Raw genomic sequence first — 10,826 nt, forward strand, 5'->3', positions numbered from 1 at the left:
AATATCCCTTTGCCTGATGCAAATGACCATAGAGTCATATAATTGTGGTTGACCTGAGAGTCACCTAGTCCAACCCCCTGCAATGCAGGAATCTCAGCTAAAGCAGGGATGCTTGAAGATTTCAGGCTTTGCAACTGCTAGATATGAACAATCCTGGGCTGCATCTACACAGCTATGAAAAACGGTCTGAAAATGCTCTGGGGGAAAAAAAACATTTTAAAGCTCATAATGGAAAATTTCATAGAGTGCTTATTTCAGCTCTACAGCGCCACCTGGTGTCACAGTGTTATATCTCATTTAAAATATTATATTTTTACTAATGTAGCTGAGTCCCCAATCTGCACCTCCTGGACTGTGGGTTGCAGTTGAGAATGTAGGTCACAGCTTGCATTTAAAACATTTAAAACATTATTATAGAACAGTCACAGCTTTCCCCCAAAGAATCCTGTGTATTGTAGTTAATTAAGGGTGCTAAAAGTGATTGGGAGATTCTCACTCCCCCAATACAGGAGAGCTACAAATACCAGAGTTCTCTGTGAAAAGCAATTGATTGTTTAACCACTTTGGGAACTGTAGCTCTGTCAAGTTAATAGGGAGCTCCTAATAACTCTCAGGATGCTTAATGAACTACGGCTCCCAGAATCCTTTGGGGGAAGCTGCAACTGCTTAAACTGGGATCATATTGCTTTAAAGTTTAAATGTATAGTTCAAATGCATCCTTGGTTACCGACCAGCTTCAACACTTCCTGAATGTTCTGACACATGCCTTGGCTCGAAAATGTATCAAAACGAACCTAAAAAGGCACATTTCCAGATAAAAGCCTTTAGAAAGGCTTGGGTTTGAGAGAAAACAGTCAAAGATACATATTTAAACACGGGTCTAAATTTGAATTTCCATATGGATTTAAAAATAAAATGCAATTGCAGCTCAGTGCAGGAATGGCACAGAAGAGGCGTATACAAAGTGACAGAACCCAGAAGGAGGCTGATTCAACCATCTCTAGAAAGAACACAATCTAAAATATTGCTTTGCTGCTGCTGCCTCCTTCCTCCACTTCTGTTTCTCACGTGGCCTCAAGCATTCCAGAGTAGCCTGTCATTCACTTCTGTTCGCTGTGGGGGAATGCTGTCGGATAATGAAGAAAGCAAACCACACAGAAAGAACCCTTTCATGTAAAGTGGGAGGCCAAAAAAAGGCCATTTTCTTTCACTCCCTCCCCTTCCCCCAGTGCAAATATGGGCTTTTTGAAATTCTCCCTCTTCATTTAACACAAGGAAATAGATGTGCTGTCCTCTGTCCCTTCTGTCACATCGATAGCAGCGCTACAATTCATTTCTGCTCGTGTTCTGACAAAGTGACAAAGGCACGAGCGTTTAGAGTTAAAGCCGTCACCAGTTATGTCGCTCACCTCCGTGACTCGGCTGCTTGGAACCCCTTTAGAAGTTCTGTACAAGGAGCTGATTCTGATGTGCACGACGGCTTTAAACTTCAGAACTTTGACTTTTCTCAAAAGAGGAGGGGATCTGGGTCCCTTTGCCGCTACATGTGCAGAGTAAGGAGATTTAACAGCAACAAGGGAAGATAAATTCTTCGAAGGGATATGAGCAGGTAAGTGGAAGGTGCCTGCCCCTGAAGTCTCAGTGCCCCCTTCCTTACAGTAGGCTGAAGTTACTGGTAACCTCTACTGGTAGTAGTTTGTATCTGAATACCAGGTGCTCAGTGGCGTAGCGTGGGTTGTCAGCACCCGGGGCAAGGCAAGTAATTTGCACCCCCTAACCCGTGGATTTGCGCCCCCTAACCCATGGATTTGCGCCCTATAACCCTAACCCCCAGATGTTGCGCCCAGTGCGGCCGGCCCCCCCTGCACCCCCCACACTACACCACTGCAGGTGCTTGAAACTGCAGGAGCAGTGGGTGCTGTTGCGTTCAAATGCAGCTTGTCAGCTTCCCATAGGCATCTGAGTAGCCACTGTGAGAACAAGATGCAGGAGAAGGTGGACCCCTGGTCTACATATCCTCCAACATTTCTCCAATGAAAATAGGGACTTCCTAATATTATTATTAGGGACGCGGGTGGCGCTGTGGGTTAAGCCTAGGACTTGCCGATCAGAAGGTTGGCGGTTCGAATACCCGCGAAGAGGTGAGCTCCCGTTGTTCGGTCCCTGCTCCTGCCAACCTAGCAGTTCGAAAGCACATCAAAGTGCAAGTAGATAAATAGGTACTGCTCTGGCGGGAAGGTAAACGGTGTTTCTGTGCGCTGCTCTGGTTCGCCAGAAGCGGCTTAGTCATGCTGGCCACATGACCTGGAAGCTGTACTCCGGCTCCCTCGGCCAATAAAGCGAGATGAGCGCCGCAACCCCAGAGTCAGACACAACTGGACCTAACGGTCAAGGGTCCCTTTACCTTTATTATTATTATTATTATTACCCCACCCATCTGACAGGGTTGTCCCAGCCACTATAGGTGGCTTCAAACATATATAAAAACATAATTAAGCACTGGAAAACGTCTGTATACAGTGGTACCTCGGGTTAAAAACTTAATTCGTTCTGGAGGTCTGTTCTTAACCTGAGGTACAACTTTAGCTAATGGGGCCTCCTGCTGCCACCGTGCCGTCAGAACACGATTCCTGTTCTCATCCTGAAGCAAAGTTTTTAACCTGAGGTACTATTTCTGGGTTAGCGGAGTCTGTAACCTTAAGCGCCTGTAACATAGCTGTCAAAAAGAAAAATAGGTTTCAAACGGTTTTACGAAAGGCGATAGTGAATTTAAGAACTGTGTATTTAAAAATTTAATTTGGATGATTGTCAAAGAGGCTGAAGGAAGTCCAAAATTGGAAAATTTGTTAAAGTTGAAAATGTGATGTGTTATGTATTTTTTTCTGTGAAAATTATTATTATTATTATTATTTTAAAGTAAATAAGGGATCAGCAGCCTCAAAAATAAGGGAACAGCAGCCTCACCTGTCCCAGGGACAGTCTACGGGATATCTAACAATCTGGGATAGCAGCAGGAAGCAGTGGGAAACTGCGCTGGAATAATGGAATTTCCAACCAAAAAAGGGGAAGGTTGACAGCTATGGTCTGCAACCTGAAGCATCTGTAACCCGAGGTGCCACTGTAGACAGCTGCCTTTAGTTGTCTTCTAAACGGTGTATAGTTACTTATCTCCTGTTCTCGGTCACATAACTCCATACCCTCCAATGGAATTAGGGACGTCTGTCTTGCCAAAGGCAAGGTGGATCTGTTAAAATGAGGTTCAGAAGCAATACAAAATACCCAAGTGAGTGAAAAGATTCAAGATTTTATTCTAAAACAGTAAGCAATGTATACATACCAAGCAAGCACTTCAATCTGCCACTTGGAAGCTCTCAAGAAGCAGTGAAGTGACTCCCCCAGGTAGTCTCAGTTTCCACAACCCTGCGGCTGATCGGTCCATGCATGAGCTTCAGAGAAACTCTGCCCATATCGTCCGATGTTTTAGATGGCCTGTGTGGCTCTCAAGACTGACTACATGCAGATCATCCATTAGCCACCCCCTCCCAATGCTCACTTTCTCAAAACAATGTCCAACATCAAAGATGGTGCCCAGCACTATCCTCCCAAACTGATTAAGGCAGCTGTGGGTGGGTGGAAGGAGTTTCACCTCCTCCCAATGTTCTCAAACATCTAAGACTGTTCTCACACCATCAAAAAACTTAACAAGATCAAGGGAAGGGGAAGGAACAGAGGCATGAAGGGCTCCGTGTTAGATCACTAACTCCTCGATACAGTTTGTCTTACAGATGCATTTCCCATACGACGTCCTACCATACATTCCAACATTCATCTGATGAAAACAGGGAAGTCCTTAAAAAAGCAGGACATTCTGGGTTCAAGTCAGAAACCAGGACAGCTTCTGTAAATCTGGGACTTTCCCCGGAAAATAGGGACACTTGGAGGCTCTTACTTTCCTATCTACTGCTGGTGGTTTTTTAAAAATATATAGGTCTGTTTTCAAGGGGTCGGGGAAGCACCAACTATCCATTACTGATAGAATCATAGAATTGTAGAGTCAGAAGGGACCCTGAAGGTCATCGGGTCCAACCCCTTGCAATGCAGAGATCCCAACACACAGTCCCCCATTCAATATGAAACTATACTGGACCCTGCTTAGCTTTGCAAATGTGCTAGCAGTTTTATTGCTGCTCCACTAGGAGACACATATACAGTAGATGCCCTGTGCTATCTACTAGAAATTTTACATATTTATTTTTATTTACCTATTTACAGGGTGGAATTCAACTAATGAATCCTGACAGCCCTCCAGTTGTGAAACGAGGTTCCCCTTCTCTGCCTGCACCCCTAAATTGTCAATGGAAGTGTCAGGAGAACCCAGTAACAGTGTGCAAGTGGAGGAGAGGAGGGGATTGTTGTGTCTGACAAACCAAACTGTTTGCGCCATTGGAATAATCAGAAGAGTACAGCATTGAATTCCTCCCACAATCTGCACTTTCATGAACATATATCAAGGTGCTATGCAACATATAAGAATAAAGTCAGTGAAAAGCATTCACACACAAACACACACACACAAATAAATTTAAAACATCCATAAATACATAATAGTTAAAATGAGAAAATGCATAAAGATCTTCCTGGATGTATAAACTGGGCTGCAGGTTGCCCAAATGGTTTTACCTGACAATTTCTTCAGCATCTTCCAAAGCTGCTTAAGAAGACAGAATGTTTGTGGATGTTTGAAGACACCTAAATCTTTGCAAAGTACCTGCATTGAAGTCACCTAAATTGGACTGGTTCAAAATACTCTCCTGTCCATATATGCAGCTGCCTTCGCTTGTCATATTCCCTCTGTGGGTGTAATGCTTGAATTCCTTTCCACAGAGTGCTGGTTCAGCTATAGATGTGTGCATGGTTGGCTCTGACATGTCCCTCCAGGAGTGATGGAGATGTGTGGGACAAGGCCTCCTAGGACTGGCCAGGAGGCTAAGGGTGAGGTGTTGAAGAAACCAAAGAGCAAAAAGGTCAAGGACCTCAGTGGGGGATAACAGCTTCCTTACCCTGTTTCTTGTGTTGATTGGATTCAACCAGCATTCTCGGAACCCCTTTGGGTGTTGTTTTCCTTGAGTCTAGAGAAAAAGAATTCACTACCTCTTTTTCATATATGGTGCTGAAGTGCCTTCATCTCCCGTGAATTGAGATGCTGCTCCTTAACCCATCAAGCCTAGTTTTTGAACATTCGGTTTCTGTAGTTGGCAGGCTCACATCAAGTATGACTTATACAAAAGTATTAATCGTATTTATATATTAATGATTTTCCATGAATCATGCTCAAGACATCAGGCACTCTGTTTGAGTGGGGGGTGTTCCACCAAACCAAAGAGAAGAATCTGGACAGAGATTCCTCAAAAGAAGAAATCAGAATTGCTTGGAAGAAACCTCCTCCATTCATTTCTGATCTCCTTGCATGGGCTGCTACCCATTCAAGGTGCTGGTTTCCATCTTTGAAACCTAACAGCTTTAGGACCAGGATGTCTGAAGAATCACATCCACTTTCTAGATCATAAGGAGACGTGTTTTTTGCCTATTCCTTTGTCATGTGAAGTGCAGAATGTAAGTGTACTTGATTGTGTCTTTTTGATGGTGGCACCCAGGTTATAGATTTTTTTTTCTGAATAGTTCAGATCCCTTTGCCCCTTAGCATATTCAGGGAGAAGGTGAAGAGAGTTCTCTTGGAACATGCCTTCTGTGACATGCCTTGATGCTGCTTTCTCATGTTTCTTTTTCCTGGTTGCTATTGGTGATTATTATTTATTATTGTAATGGAGTGCTATTATTTGTGTTTCCTGCATATTTATGTTCTTATTAGGGTTGTTCACTTCCTCCACATTTACCCAATCAGGAAGGTGGGAGGCAGTTTGGAGACACAGCAATACTATGTGAGTGGGGGGCAAAATGGTAAGATCAGGGGATGTTTCAGGTTTGTAATAGCCCCTCCTTGTCCCAGCAAACAGTAGTCCAGGTCCTTAAATCACTAGAGCAATGAACAGATGCTTCTGCAAAAGATATATCCACACACACACGCTACTTTTCTGCTTTGAATTTCCATGGCTTTATAAGTCTATATCCTGCAAATGGCACTCAAATGTAAAGGCTGCCAAAGTTCTGAAGGTACATTTGCAATTTGGGTGCCGTTACTGTTCGGCGCATAATCTCCTTCGTATATTTCTTTGAAGAGAAACTAATTGTAGTTACTGCCTTGTGGCTTTGGGGGCCTTCGAGACACCTTTATGACCAATCAAGGTACCTCCTCATTTTGGAGTTAATGAGCCGGGAAGATGAAATACTTGTTTAGCTTTCTAACTTCCTTCTTCCAATACTACGCTCATTCCTCCAGCAAACCTTATGAAGTGCCAAATTAAATGAAACCTACATTTGGCTGGTAATGTCAAAGCAATCTTCATATGAAAAGCTGATTGAATCCATCCTAATGGCGGACTATTATATCTTCATGCAGCTCCTTATCTCCATGAATTATGTGGAAAATAAAAAGAGTGGAGGAAGTTGCTTTTAAATGGATTCATCCCTGTGATATCCTGAAGGGTAGGCCCGTGAAATAAGCACAGTCATCTTTTTCAAGCCGTGTCTCATCTGTTTGCCTATAATTGAGAGACCAGAGTTCAGCTATCTTCCTGCTCTCAAGAAAGGTAGAAAATTGAGGTGTGCAAGGTTGTGGCTGTGTTGTTACCCTTAGGAACTTTTTTGATAATGTCCTCTTACAGGAGTCTGTAGAATAAACAAACTTGCCTGGGATTAATACCACAGAAGTAAGTGTCTATAAACAAAGCATTTTTTAAATAAATAAAAAATTGGATAGGACTTTTGTCATTGACTCCAGTAGGAGGTAGACTGTGTCCATTGGGTGGTATTCAACCAATTTTTACTCGGAGTAGATCCACAGAAATTAATGGACATCACTAAGCTAGGTCCATTAATTTCAATCTGTCAGCTTTGAGTAAAATTTGGCTGAATTCCATAAAAAAATGCTTTGTTAAGCTTGAGAGATGGAAAGATTACTGTTAACGGGGCTTTGCAAATAGGCAAAGTCTTAGGCACATATAGGCCACATTCACACCATATATTTAAAATACTTTAAACAGTCATGGCTTCCCCTAGAGAATTCTGGGAGCTGTGGTTTGTTAAAGATACTGAGAATTGTTTGAAGGAAGCCCCTATTCCCCTCCGAGAGCTACAATTCTCATGAGTGGTTCAACAATTAATATCTCTTCACAGGGGACTAGGGAACCCTGTTCCAGTTGTCTTCACAGAAGCAGGGAAGAGACAAATCTAGCTTTAAGGAAAGCCATGCTTCAGTTCTGACCGAGATGATGGTGACAGGGCCAAACAACACCAAAGCCACTGAACTCAAAGAAGTAATGAGGTATCCCAGTGGAGGAATGGGACAGTTCTCTCCTGAGTGTGGTGGCAGTGGTGAACTGGCAAGACTTGCAGTTGTCTCCCTCCTCCCCTGTATGACGAATTTAGACTTTTGAGGCTTTGGTTTGTGTTCCAAATATCTTGGCTCCACCTCTCTTCTCAGCTCCCATTGGGGAAGTTGCAGGCTCCTATAGAAAATACAATATACATTTTTAGCTGAAGATACCTTAGCTACAATTCTTGATTGTCACCAAATAACAGAGTTCCTCCTCTGGCAAAACACCTGAGAAACACCCAAGGAAATGAATTTAAATAAAACTAGCAAGTAGGGTAGATAACACCTATCCCTAGGTGCCCACTCTGGCAAAACAAAGATGGAGTGGGGGAAAGTCTAGCTGTGGCCGCTAAGCATGAATTTCCCAATTGTTCAGACCAGCTATCAGGTCCAAGCTTTTATAACTCACTACTGGTGTAAAAGGGGCTTTCTTGACCTGTGTTGCACAGTAATTTCTTCTTTTCTTCATAGCTGTGTGATGGTTTGAACTATAAATTCCTACTTTATACGTCACAGGTGAGCCGAGTCCTGATACTAGAGCTATCCCCAGTCATGCTCTTCCTCCTCCTCCTCACCCATGTGCTTCATTTGAACCCCTGAAAAATGCCCCCCTTTGCAGGGTTTCTAACTATGGATAGAGCTATCCAAGTTGTACAGCTACGTATCTGAGTGATCTTTTCCGGTGTTCACTGAACACTTGCAAGTGGGGTGAATTGGGTCTGTCACTGGGGTGCCACTCTGCCACTCATGGAACAACTAACTTAACGGGACTTAGGTAATAACTGACATTTGCTGAAGGAAATCCAGCCTTCAAAAGGAACTCAAGAGAATTTCGGTAAGGCCAGCAAAAATGTTCAGGGCAACTCTCTAAGCATCACCTTTCTTCCACAAAGAAATATTGGACTGACCTTCATGCCACCCCCTAATGCCTGGCTGGTTTAATCTTCCTCAGTGTCCATTTCCAGGCTGTAAAGGTCCTGCCATCTCAGCTGGATTTTCCCACCCACACGCACACACTTAGCGATGTCTAGAGTTAACGATTCCGGTGCTATTTTTGTCAAGTACACTGGAGTTTTCTATTGCTGTTAATTAGAGTTCAGATTAATCTCATTAAAGGGTTCTTGTAACTTTTTTTCTTTCTCCTCTTTGAGAGAGGGCCAAGAATTCATTACCTGGAGAAAATAAATAAATGCTGCAATTCACATTGCCTAATGGGATGTCTAGAGTAAATAAAAACCACTTAAGACTGATTGACAGGGGATCGAAATGGTCCTGGCCTTAGACATACTTGCTCCTGAAGCAAAAGGTCATACCTGGAGCTCATTTTCAATGCAGATTGGAGGCAGGAAAACAGCACCCATCTGTAGCTTGTGTTTTAAAAGGCTCGGGTCACACTGTTCAAGATGTGAGAAATGCACACAGACCTTTATTATTTGTTTTTATTCTGCAGGTCTTTCTACAAGTCCTGTCCATTTTCTCCCTCAGTTTCTCTTTTTCCTTATCTCCTTCACTTCATGCCCTCAAACATTCCTCAGATGAAAATAGGGATGCTGGCCTGGGCTTTGAGGTACAGCATCTCCTCCCTCTCTAGACAGCTCTGGCAGGCGCCCAGCTCCACCTACAGCACAGCCACTTTCTTCTGCAGGGTCACCACCTTGGCACCATGCTTCAACTTCGGCCATCCTTCAGCTTCCACCACCTCTCACCACCCAGCACGTCCTCCTCCTCCTCTGAGGTCAGGGCAGGGATGCCGATGTAGCAGCTGAACAAATCAAGTCAGAACCAAGTGACTATAACAATGCCCTTCACAGTCATGGCAGTGGCCTCGTGCCTTTTCTTCCCCACCCACTGCTTTGTTTATGGGAGACTGGGCAACTGAGAGGGGAAATGGTGAAAGACTTTCTTAGGGGCATTCACATGATCTGGATCTTGTTTTCATAAAAACAGGAAGTGGCTCCATATTGAGTGGGGGAGAGAAGGAACAGGAGGCAAAGATCTAAGAAATGTGTTGGGAGATGAACAGATCTGAACTTCCAGTAACATGTTGGAATACTGTACTGAAGTGAAGGCCCCTTGGGAACTTGGGACTCGGTGTGACAAAGTGAGAAGTCGTTATGGCTTAAGGATTTTCATGACAGTCCTGGCATTTTGGGGGCAGTTGAAGACTATGTTACTTTCTGCCTGAGCACCTTCGGAATCAGCTCTATAGAAATCCCAAAGCAGGAATGAGGAAACATTTTCAGGCCAGGAGCCATGTCTTCTTCTAGACGGACTTCTGAAGCAACATGCCAGAGCTGGATGCAGCCAGAAGCAAAAGTGGGTAGAGATACGAATGCTAATTTACTCACATGTCCGTCATTATTGATCATCCGGGAAAGCAAAGAAGCATTATCAGACACATTCTCACCAGACAAAAACACACAGGGCTAGCAGTGGGTGTGGCCTGAAGAGAAGTGCTGTGGCCTGGTGAGAGTTCCAAAGGTTGCATTTGGCCTCCAGACCTGAGGTTCTCATCCTTGCAAAATGAATGTTTTAAGCATATGGAAACTGAAGTTTAGCAGGGATAGGGAACCTCCATCCATCCCTTGTGACTCTTCCCCAGCCATTCTCATCTACCCAAGCCACACACCTCATACCAGTCCTGTTCTCTCCCCTCCCATCAAACAGGTTTGAATGTTCTCTTGAACTGGAGTTGTTGTTTAGTCATTTAGTCGTGTCCGACTCTTCGTGACCCCATGGAGCAGAGCACGCCAGGTACTCCTGTCTTCCACTGCCTCCCACAGCTTAGTCAAACTCATGCTGGTAGCTTCGAGAACACTATCCAACCATCTCGTCCTCTGTCGTCCCCTTCTTCTTGTGCCCTCAATCTTTCCCAACATCAGGGTCTTTTCCAGGGAGTCTTCTCTTCGCATGAGGTGGCCAAAGTATTGGAGCCTCAGCTTCAGGATCTGTCCTTCCAGCCACTAGGGGGCGCATCGGAAGATGGCTGACAATAACATCTCTCCGACCCACACGAGGTAATTTGGAGGCTATGATGGGGGTAATTAGCCTCCTTAACCCCCCCCAGGATTGTGGGGGGACGGGACGGCCCTTGCCTGCTGTGCCCTATACCACCCCCGAATTTGTGGGGATGGGGGCACTAGGCACAAAGCCCTCCTGTGGGATTTCGGCACTCCTGGACGCCGTCTCTGATTCGTGCCACTAGCTGCAAGAACTTCAAAAGAAACAATTTGGACGAGATGAATTGCACATACTTCAAGGAAGGAGGGGGAGTAAAGACTGCTGACAGAAGAGATCTCTGATAAAACAAGACAAGAATAAAACATGAGAAGAT

The 10,826-nt window shown here is 44.2% G+C and overlaps 1 long non-coding RNA gene across 1 annotated transcript; it reads left to right on the forward strand.

Annotated features, from left to right (window-relative positions):
* Positions 1 to 1,518: 1,518 nt before the first annotated feature.
* On the forward strand, positions 1,519 to 7,553 carry LOC309374424. The gene is made up of 3 exons (XR_014170581.1): positions 1,519 to 1,609; positions 6,518 to 6,707; positions 7,294 to 7,553. It is a non-coding gene; the product is annotated as an uncharacterized lncRNA (long non-coding RNA).
* The last annotated feature ends 3,273 nt before the right edge of the window (positions 7,554 to 10,826 follow it).

The sequence above is a fragment of the Podarcis melisellensis genome, assembly GCF_964234715.1.
Source record: "Podarcis melisellensis genome assembly, chromosome: 7".
Lineage (NCBI taxonomy): Eukaryota > Metazoa > Chordata > Lepidosauria > Squamata > Lacertidae > Podarcis > Podarcis melisellensis.